The sequence below is a fragment of the Tupaia chinensis genome, unplaced genomic scaffold (genome assembly GCF_000334495.1).
Source record: "Tupaia chinensis unplaced genomic scaffold, TupChi_1.0 Scaffold000361_2, whole genome shotgun sequence".
Classification (NCBI taxonomy): domain Eukaryota; kingdom Metazoa; phylum Chordata; class Mammalia; order Scandentia; family Tupaiidae; genus Tupaia; species Tupaia belangeri.
This window is the reverse complement of record NW_006159858.1, coordinates 4,132,512-4,144,115: the sequence shown is the minus strand read 5'-3', so window position 1 is coordinate 4,144,115 and position 11,604 is coordinate 4,132,512. Positions and strand designations below refer to the sequence as shown.

At 45.8% G+C, this 11,604-nt stretch overlaps 1 pseudogene; it reads left to right on the top strand.

Annotated features, from left to right (window-relative positions):
- The first annotated feature begins 3,248 nt into the window (after positions 1–3,248).
- Positions 3,249–3,714, top strand: LOC102503400 (microsomal glutathione S-transferase 1 pseudogene; annotated as a pseudogene).
- Positions 3,715–11,604: the final 7,890 nt, after the last annotated feature.

Below are 11,604 nucleotides of genomic sequence, written 5' to 3'. Positions count from 1 at the left end.
TCCTGGGTAGACCATATCCTGCTCTTGTTCTCAGGAACTAGGACCACTGGCAACAGACATGGGGCTTAAGTAGCTGCTAATGGAGAAGACCCCTCCCTCTCAACTTGGACCTTCTTACCCTCAAGGACCATAGCTGCTGAGAACCCAGAAAGAAAGACCAGCTTATATACTCACTGGAGTTTGGGAGGGAGATGCTGTTGCTGGGGTTCAGGACTTATTACCCCCATGCCACCTTCGTATTTGAGAAAAGAACAGAAGCAGGAAGATCGCTTAGACTTTCTCCTGCCTTCTCCCCTGAAGCAAACCATAACATAATTTGGAAGTCATAGGATCCTCACTTGAGAGGTACCCATTCTACACCTGGGAAAGGGACTGCCCTTATCTCTCAAGACAAAGAGACCTAGAGAAGAATCTGAACAGTTTATTGATCATACCCCTTTCGTGCAGTTGTATTCTCCATGACTGTCCATCTCTTTTTTTTTTTTTTGGAGAGGTTTTCACTATAGGGCACGTGCGCTCGCCAGACAGACAGAGAGAGACATAGAGACAGAAAGCGAGAAATCACCCCCCAGGGGGGATGGTCACGCCGCAATCCCTTCTCCTCCATTCTCCTCTCGGGATCTTGGGCACGCATGCACACGCGCCCGGCGTGAGTTTTAAGCCACCGGGTCCGGGACACAAACTGCGGTCGACTACGTGGGAGTCCAGCGACATAGCCATTACGCTAACTGCTGGTTCCCGACTGTCCACCTCTTCATCAAACCTACGCATAAACATACACAGGTTTCCCTGTTTTGGGGGTCATTCATTTCTGAAGGCTCCTGTGTTACATAAAACTTATATTAAAAAGGGCCAGAGGTTGGCCTGGTGCTTAAGGTGCCTGGATCCCACATGGTCAACTGTGTGGTTCCAGTCTCAGGTTAAATAAATAATCTTTAAACACACACACACACACACACACACAACACACACACCACTGGGTGCATGTGCCTGTGTGCTCAAAATTCCAAAAGGAGGGAGAGATGGAGGAGAAGGGATTCCAGTGTGACCATGCCCTCTGCGGTGGGGGTGCTTTCTCACCCTTTCCCCTTATTTCCCGTCTCTGGTGGGTACACGAGCCCTATAACCAAAAACAAAACCAAACTAAACAAAAACTTACATGAAGTAAATCTGTATGCTTTTTTCTTGTTGTGGTTTTTTTTTTTAATTAATTAATTAATTAATTTTTTTGAGAGGTTTTCGCTATAGGGCGCATGCGCTCGCCAGACAGACAGAGAGAGACATAGAGACAGAAAGCAAGAAATCACCCCCCCCAGGGGGGATGGTCACGCCACAATCCCTCCTCCTCCATTCTCCTCTCGGGATCTTGGGCACGCACACACATGCGCCTGGTGTGAGTTCTAAGCCACCAGGTCCGGGATGCGAACCACGGTCGACTATGTGGGAATTCAGCGACATAGCCATTATGCTAACTGCTGGTTCCCTGCTTTTCTCTTGTTAATCTGTCTATGTTTTAGGGGCTCAGCCATGAATGTAAACTGAATGTGGAATATAAATTGCAGTGGGTGAAAAAGAGCTATTTCTTTCTCTCGCCCACGCTATAAAAGACATTATGGGGTAGGTGGAAAAAGAATCATATCAATATTTTTTAAAGAATTTTTAATTTAATTTTATTATTATTATTTTTAACTTGACCAAAGAGAGACAGAGAGAGAGAGAAAGGGTAAATGAGAAAGCAAGCTGCCAGGTCTGGGACTTGAACCACAGTCAGCCATATGGGCATTCAGGGCTTTGACCACCATGCCACCTGCTGGTCCTGAATTATACTAATGTTAAATTTAGTAAAGTTGATAAAATTCTGTAGTACTATAAGAGAATACTCTCATTTTTAGAAAATAAATACCGATATTTTCAGGGGTAACAGGGCATGATGGATATACTTATTTTCAAATAGTTCAGAGAAACATTTTACATATACATTACATATTTGCCTATGTAAAATTACATCATTACATAGGTGTATAGATACATATAAAAGAGAGAAAGCAAATGATAAAACAAATGGGCAAAATATGAACGTAAGGGAAAGGTAGATGGACATTTCATATTCAATTCACATTCTTGTAATGTCTTTGCATTTTTGAAATTATTTTTTAAATAAAAAGTTAAAACTAATTATGTGCTTAAATAAACAATTCTTTGGATCTTATTACATAAACTTAAAACTGGCTTTTCTCCTTTTGTTCTTTTATTTTCTAAGCTTATTTATTTATTTATTGGCCATATGATACATGCTCTTGCTGGAGAGAGACAGAGAGAGCCAGTGAAAGAGAAAGTGAGAAGTCACCTCCCCAGGAGGGATAGCAACACAGTAGCACTTCCCTTCTCCTCCAGTCTCCTCCTGGGATTTTCTTTTTTTTTTTGAGAGGTTTTTTCACTATAGGGCGCATGTGCTCACCAGACAGAGAGAGAGAGACAGAGAGACAGAAAGCGAGAAATCACCCCCCAGGGGAGATGGTCACGCCGCAATCCCTTCTCCTCCATTCTCCTCTTGGGATCTTGGGCACGCATGCACACGTGCCTGGCGTGAGTTTTAAGCCACCGGGTTCAGGACATGAACCGCGGTCGACTAGGTGGGAGTCCAGCGACATAGCCATTACGCTAACTGCTGCTTCCCTCCTCCTGGGATTTTGAGCATACACGCGTAGATGCCAGTGTGATTTTCAGTCCACCACATCTGGGAATGTAACTGTGCTTGGCCATGTAGGAGTCTAGCACCTTAACCACCACGCCACCTGCTGGCCCCTCTCCTTCTGTTCTTTAACACACTTTCTTTTTTTTTTCTTTTTTTTTTTTCTTTCTTTTTTTTTTTTTTTGGAGGGGTTTTTGGCGCGTGCGCTCGCCAGACAGACAGAGAGAGACAGAGAGATAGAAAGCAGGAAATCACCCCCCAGGGGGGATGGCCACGCCGCAATCCCTTCTCCTCCATTCTCCTCTCGGGATCTTGGGCACGCACGCACACGCGCCCGGCGTGAGTTTAAGCCACCGGGTCCAGGACTCGAACCGCGGTCGACTACATGGGAGTCCAGCGACATAGCCATTACGCTAACTGCTGGTCCCTAACACACTTCTTTAAAGAGGGGTTAGCAGCCAGAGCCCAGCCCACGCGGTGCAAGTTCCTGCAGGTCAGCGACCCAGCCGGACAAGTCAGCTCCCTTCCTGCTGCTCTCCAGACCAAGGCTGAAACAATGATTGAACTCAACCAGCTAACGGAAAATGAAGTATTCATGGCTTTTGCTTCCTATACAACAATTATTCTTTTAAAAATGATGTTGGTGAGTACTGCAACTGAGTTCTATAGAATCACAAGAAAGGTTTTTGCCAACCCAGAAGACTGCAAGCTTTGGCAAAGGAGAAAATGCCAAGAAGTACCTTCGAACAGGTGACAGTGTGGAATGTGTTCCAAGAGCCCACCTGAATGACCTTGAAAGTATTGTTCCATTTCTTGGTACTGGCCTTCTGTATTCCTTGAGTGGTCCAGATCCCTTTACAGCCACCCTGCACTTCAGACTCTTTGCTGGAACACAGATCTACCACACAATTGCATATTTGGTACCCCTTCCCCAGCCAAATAGAGCTTTGGGCTTTTTTATTTGGTATAGAGTTACTTGTTCAATGGCTTACACATTGCTGCAGAATAGATTATTCCTATGAGGAGAATCATCCAATTGGCTTATAAAAATTCAGTGCTTCAGTGCTTCAAGTTAATAATGAATACATTCGTAGATGTTAGGTGGGAAGGAAGCAGAGATACGAAGACCTGAGGAAAATCCATTTTGAATCTAAGTGTCACTAGTGCATATTCTTTATTCTAGTTTTGGATTTACATTAAAAATTTGACATAGAAAAAAAAAAGAGGGGTTAGCACTTGCTAGCTTGTTTTCCTGCTGTTAGCTGTGCCTCAATCCAGCAAAACTGTCCTGTCTGCTTTCTCTAATGAACCACTCTGTCTAAGGCCACCCCATCTGTGTTTCCCACTTGGCAGCCTCCCAGTGGGCCACATCCTTTGTGACTTCCTACAGCATCCAAGAGTGTTAACTATCACTTTCTACTTAGAACTTCTCCAGCGCTGCTGCCCCAAAGTGTGCTAGTGGGTGTCTTCTCGGTCACTTTAGACTCATGCTCTAGTAAATGGAGGCTGTCCCCAGATTTGGTCTTGGGGTTTCTTCTTTCTTCCCTTTCTCTCCTTCTCAGCACCTGAAACCCAAGTGTGAAGATGACAGTGGGAATGGCTTCCAGAATTGCATCTTGAATCTGATTATCCTCCAGGACTCTGGAACTCCACTTCCCACTGCTCTCATCTCAGTCTCAGCATGTCTTGCCTCATGAAATAAAGACCCAAGGAAACAGATAAACTTGGTGCATTTTTGTGCTTCAATTTGATAAGTGGACTGGCATGGGAAAATGGGGTTGGACAAGGGGGTATCACCTCATGGTAATAAACTGGGGGGAGCTTAGCCAGGCTATTTGCTCAGAGCCTGTTCTGTGTCCGTGCCTTGGAGGTAAGGATGTTTCTTTCCTTCAGGTATGGGGAGGGTATCTCTCACATGAGGACTTGACCTGATTCCGGTGAGAAGGACAGAGGAAGGTGAGAGTGACTTTCTCGCATCTACTGTTTTCCCAAATGCCCATGTGCCATGTTTTGGGGTAGCATGTCCTTAACCCTATGCTGAGAAGTGCATGTGAAGACCAAGTGAAGAGAATAAGAGGCTCATGCCTGTGAAAGCCAAAAGGGCGAGAAGCAGAATGAGGTAGGGAGAGCCTCAGAACACAACGCAGATCTAACATCTCAGCCAACACCATGGGGGCAAGACTGGCCATTAGAGGGGCTCCAGCCTAGCAGGGACAGCTAGGCCCTAATACCTGCCATGCTTAGTGATCAGCTGGGGCTTCCCAGGAAGACTGTGGCCTTAAGGTTGGGGTGGGACTTGAAGACTCTAACAGCTAGAGGCTGTCCTTATAGCTGGACAGCAAGTCATTTCTTAAGACGAGACTCAAGCAACACTCCTCCAGGGCTGCTGCCAGGCAGTGGGGAAGCAGCCAGGTAGGCTGGTCTACCAGATACAGAGACACCATTGTCTCCCTCCCTACCTGAGCCCCTACCCCCACTGTTTTCCAGGTTCGTGGGCTTATGGATATGGCCCTCCAAGCCCTTTACTGACCAGGTGTGTGGCTTCCTGATCACCAGGCTGGTGGCATGAGGAGAGAGGAAAGAGGAGCTTCCAAGTTCTAAGCATGCTTTTTCTAAAGTGTTGTCCAGACTTGCACTTCTAGTCCTGTTTCCTTCTCCCTGTAAGAGATGTAACCCCGAATCTAGTCTCTGGCCTGTTTAGAAATGTCACATTTGGGACCAGTAGTTGGTGTAATGGCAATGTTGCTGGAGTCCCATGTAGCCGACTGTGGTTTTAGTCCTGGACCCGGTGGCTTAAACTCATGCCAGGCGCGTGTGTGCGTGCGTGCCCAAGATCCCAAGAGGAGAATGGAGGAGAAGGAATTGTGGCGTGACCATCCCCCTGGGGGGTGATTTCTCGCTTTCTGTCTCTCTGTCTCTCTCTGTCTTTCTGGCAAGCGCACGCACCCTATAGCAAAAACCTCTCAAAAAACACAAAACAAAACAAAACAAAAAAACAGGATATGTCACATTCAATGACAAGATGTGTCTTTTGTTGTCTAAGCCTAGGCCTTCCAAGGCCTGCTGCCCTGGGGCTCTGAGAGAGAGATAGGCTGCCTCTCCACAACTCCCCAGTGCTGGAAGTCACTGACTCCTTGATGCCACTGTCCCCTTAAGAAAGAAAGAAAAGAGAGTCTTGAGTCCCTACAAACAGGGCCCTCCCCTCACCGCTCACCCTGCCCTCACTCTTCCCTTTCTTTTCCCCTAAATCCAGTCTGGTGAGAAACTGCTGAGAAACAACATCCACAATTAAGTACGAGGTCACAGTTAGTTCAGCACCACTGGCTGCATAATTGGCTGATTCTATTGCTGCTCTCCTCCTCTGCCAGCACAGCCACTAACAAGCTGCTTGCAGGGCAATTAATCCTCAGGTTCCGGAGACTCAGACCCGTGGCTTGAAGGAGCTGCTCCCCTCCCGGCATCTGTTTATCTGTGAACATGCTGCTGGTGAGGAGTAGCTTCTCATGGAGAGCTCCTGGGTGAAACCTCTGAGGCTCAGAGAACCAAAACGTCCCGAGGAGACGGCACCAGGACCCAGGAAACAGGCTCTAGGCATCCCGTAGGGTCTACACAGGCAGGTCTCATGGCCCTCACGGGCTCTCTGGGGTAAGAAGAGTGGAGAGGCAGGAAAGCTTCATGGTTGAGCGATGCACAGCGTCAGGCAGGTCTTGGTCCTTATGAAAGCTGGCTGTCCCTGAGTGTGACCTCAGGAAAGTTGCAGTTATTAATCTTTTCTGGGTCTCAGTCTCTTTCCAGGTAATAATGGAGTACCAACATCAGCATCTATAATGCTCTTCTCGCCTACCAATATGGATTACATAATGTTATATATGGAAAACGCTTAGCACGGTGCCTGGTGCCTATTATTAGGGCAATAATGAGGCTGAATAAGCAGATTAAATCACACAGATAAAAGCAGATGTTTTCGATCCAAAATTGGCTGAAGGATCTGTAAATGACAGGCCTGGGGAGATGGCATGTCCCTCAGAGGGGATGGGAGACAGCTGTGCAGTCAGCCAAATTTGAGCAGAGTTGAAACTTGGACTTTGTAAAACAATTCTTGACAGAGCGTGTGTGTGTGCATGCGCAAGAAAACAGCAAGCACGAGAGAGAAGCCTCTCCACAGGGTCCAGTCACACTGCGATCCCCTTCCTCCAGTCCGCCAGCCTACCAGGATCCTGGGCATGTTTTCCGGCCAACCAGGCCAGGGACCCAAACTGCAGTCGGCATGTGGCTTCCAACTCTTCACTCCAGCATGTACCAGCTGTGGCACAGAGGCTGACCCAAAGCTTATATTTTTCTAGGCCAATGACCTTCGTGAAGGTAGGTATCTGTGGGTGCCCAGTGTGGAATAGGCCCGTCTCCCAAACTCACTCGCTATTTGTGGCCGTTAGAAGGAAGGTATGCATTCCGGAATCATCACCACCATCATCATTATCATTATTCAGAGTGGGGCATAGTTTACAAACCTGTCACATACATTAGCACTACTGACCCTTAGAACAACCTGTAGGGGCTTGTCGAGTTTCACTTCACAGATGGATCATCTGGGACTCAGAGAGGTTGTTATTTACCTGAGCTGACCACAGGACTGGGAGGAGAGGTGAATCTGGAGTGCCATTTTTCTGTTTCAGAGTCCAGCATTGCATTATGCTGTCACGAGGATGACACTCATCACTAACATTGTTTAGGGATGGGCAGCTTAGGACCCTGCTAGACTTCTGGAGAGGGTGTTCATGCTTGCCTTAACTCTGCCTATGACCAGGCAGGTGACTTGGGCCCAGCCATGTTGCTAGTATAAGGAAGTGCCAGCTCCCAACACTCCTTTCTTTCTTTTTCTTTTTTGGAGAGGTTTTTGCTATAGGGCTCATGTACTCTCCAGAAAGACAGAGAGAGACAGAGAGACAGAAAGACAGAAAGCAAGAAATCACCCCCCAGGGGTGATCCTCTCGGAATCTTGGGCACACATACACATGTGCCCGGTGTGAGTTTAAGCCACCGGGTTGGGGACTCAAACCACGGTCAACTACCTGGGAGTCCAGTGACATAGCCATTATGCCAAATGCTGGTCCCCCAGCTCCCTTCTTTCTATCAAGATTATAGGCCACATGTGAGGCTAGTGGCTTGGGTCTGAATACATTTCCATCAGGTTCATCATTGAACCTAAAGCTTCTGGGTTACCCTCACACAACGGCATGTAAGAACTGGATTCCTCTAGCAACTACAGTCATTGCTATAAACCAGTAGCTGAAGAAGAAGTTGCTAGCCCACCAGGAATGGGCAGGAGAAAGGGAAATGGCTTCTTTGTTTTTAGATGTGAGGAAGTTGCTCTTTATTAATTTAGTTTTTATCAGATTGAAAAATACATACATGTTTCTTCCAAGGATGGCTCTAGAGTGCAGGAGTTAAGAGGTGTGCATAGAAAACTGAAATGCACAAGGTCGACCACAGTTTGAGTCCTGGCCCCAGAGGCCTGAAAAACACATCAGGTACATGTGCATGAGTGCCCCAAATTCTGATGGGATGAAGTGGAGGAAAAAGGATTGAGGTATGACCACACCCCACTAGGAGGTGCTTTTTCTCTCTGTGTGTCTGAGTGCCACACCCTCTACCAATTTTTAAAAATATATGTATTTCTCCCATTAGAGACAATTCCTCCAACATGCTGTGTCGTCATACTTGGAGTCACTAAGATACAAGTTTCTAAGACATTTCAAACGGCTCCATTCTATTCTATTTCTCTCATATCTCAAATAATATATTTTTATAAGCTTTTTTTTTTAAGTAGTTTATTTATTTCTGGAAAGAGAGAGAGCATTCTCAACAGGGTCTGGATCGTGCGATCTTCCCCCAGTTTAGCTAGCCCTGGATCATGGACATGCATGTGCTTCACGTACTCAGGGAAGGTTTTAGATGGGACCCCAGCACCTCCCGCGTGGGTCAGCTTCAGCATAGCTTTTTACTGCCCTGCCACCATCCAGTCTTTAAAATAACTCCTTTAAATAATTTTTTTAAAGTCGAGACAACTATTTTTTCTTTTTTTGGAGAGATTTTCACTGTAGGGCGCGTGCGCTCGCCAGACAGACAGAGAGAGACATAGAGACAGAAAGCGAGAAATCACCCCCCAGGGGGGATGGTCACGCCGCAATCCCTTCTCCTCCATTCTCCTCTCGGGATCTTGGGCACGCACGCACACGCACCCGGCGTGAGTTTTAAGCCACCGGGTCCGGGACACGAACCGCAGTCGACTACGTGGGAGTCCAGCGACATAGCCATTACGCTAACTGCTGGTTCCCAAGACAACTATTTTTGAGGATCATAGCTCAACTCACTATCCAAGTTGAAAACTGAGATCCCAAGTCTCAGCTTCTTAGTGAATAAGAGTCAGATAGGCACGTCAGTCGTCCAAGTAGCTAAGGACTAGGCCCTTTCTGGATATGGCTGCTTTTAGTATCTTTAAAAAAGGTTAGGGCTGGGGGCCAGCAGGTGGCATGGTGGTTAAGGCAGCTGGACTCCCATGTGACTGGCTACGGTTTAAGTCTTGGATCTGGCAGCTTGCTTTCTCTCTTTCCTTCTCTCTCTGTCTCTCTCTGGTCAATTTCAAAAAAAAAAATCAAATAAAACAATGACAATGAATAAAATTGAATAAAATACTTATTTTTTTTAAAAAAGGTTAGGGCTGGGGTGAAAGGGATGCAGGGAAGGAGTCAATGAGGGTATCATAGGTCATGGAAATGCAAGATCTTCTCAATTCATTCGTTCCTTTCAACTTCCTCCTCAAACATTTCACCAGAGTTGGTAAGAAGCTAATGAGGCTAGCAGGTGGTGTGATAGTTAAAGTGCTGGACTCCCCACATGGTTGACCATGGTTTGAGCCCTGGACCTGGCAGTTTGCTTTCTCACTTTCCCTTTTTCCTCTGTCTCTCTCTGATCAAATTAAAATAAATAGGTAAAATTAAATAAACATTTTTTTTTTTTAAAGAAGCTAACCTGGCTGATTTGAAATTCTACTTCTTTTTTTTCTTTTTTCTTTTTTTTAACCCCATCCTTTCAGACAGGCTTGCTAATGAGCAGAGGGATGGCTAAAAGGCAGGCAGGATGTGGGAAGAAAAAGGTGTCTAAATAATCCACAAACTACATAATTGGCCAGCGATGAACGGAGGGCAAAACTGCAGCCTTGCTTCTTTCAGGGGAAGCACTGACAGGGGACACAGGGAGGAGCTGCCATCTCAAACTCCTGACGCCCTAATGAAGAAGAAATCTGTTCATCAGAGTGTCAAGGAGTGTGTGCTATCTTAAGTACTCAGTTAAGGAAGTCCTTGCAAGATTATTTATTCCCAGGAAGTATTAAGAAGAGTAAAAAATTTGTTAAGATCAGAACAGGGGCCGGCAGGTAGTGTGGTAGTTAAAAGTGTTGGACTCCCATATGGTTGGCCATGGTTCAGGTCCTGGGCCTGGTGGCTTGCTTTCTTACTTTTGGTCTCTCTCTTTCTCTGATCAAACTGGAAAATAATAATAAAGTTAAAACAAAACAGTTATTTTAAAAAAAGATCAAAACAACAGTGACAACAGAAACCTGTTTTGCATATATGTAGTAGACATTTATTGGGCTCCCCAGTATCTATCCATTCTCCCCTTCCCCTTCTTACGCCTTATGTCCTGGGCAAAGTCATCCTTCCATCCACATCGGCTGTGCGCTTCTGTCAGCCGAGGTAGGGGTACGTGATCTGCTCTAAACCAGTCAGTGCATGCCATTCTCAATGACTGACTCTCAGTCGGGAACATCATCTACGTCTACCTCTCAGGTTCAGTAACACTCAATTTGGAGTCCTGACAGTTGTCGTGAAGTCTTGAGAAGACAGCCTGATGTGCGTGGAGTCTAAGGAGGAGATGAAGCTGAAAAATGAACAAATGAACGAGTACACCAGCCTGTTCGCATTGTTTTACCACTGGGACAGCGCTTCCTAGAAATTAACCTTACTCTTTTAAAAATTTATTTACTTATTTAATTCCATCTGGTGTTTTCTTTTCTTTTCTTTTTTTTTTTTTTTTCTTTTTCTTTTTTTAATTTGGCCAGAGAGAGACAGAGAGAGAGAAAGCAGGTCCCCAGGTCTGGTATTCGAACCATGGTTGGCCACATGGGAATCTATCACCTTTAACCACCACACCACCTGCTGGGCCCAAAATCAGCCTTACTTTTTTTTTTTTTTTTTTGAGAGATTTTCACTGTAGGGCGCGTGCGCTCGCCAGACAGACAGAGAGAGACATAGAGACAGAAAGCGAGAAATCAGCCCCCAGGGGAGATGGTCACGCCGCAATCCCTTCTCCTCCATTCTCCTCTCGGGATCTTGGGCACGCACGCACACGCACCCGGCGTGAGTTTTAAGCCACCGGGTCCGGGACAGGAACCGCGGTCGACTACATGGGAATCCAGCGACATAGCCATTACGCTAACTGCTGGTTCCCAATCAGCCTTACTTTTAAACTCAGTTCATATGAAACTGATAGAATATCTTCACTGTTTGAGTCAGTTTGGATCAAACTTTCCATTTATTTTTTCGTTTTTTTTCCCTTTCTTTCTTTTTTTTTAGATTTTTGTGATGCTTTTTATTAGACCAAAAGAGCTGATCAAATACAAATCTGGATAAACTAGAAAGTTTGTTTTGGTATTAGATCTAATGATAACAATACTACCTATAGACACACTCTTGCTCCACTTCAAGTCAGAAGTATCAGAGGGTGATATTTTCTTCAAATTCAAGTCCCTATGCCACAAGGCATCCATTAAGAAAATAAAATCAGGGCCAGCAGATGGCGTAATAGTTCCACTGCTGACTCCCACATAGTTGACCATGGTTCAAGTCCTGGATCTA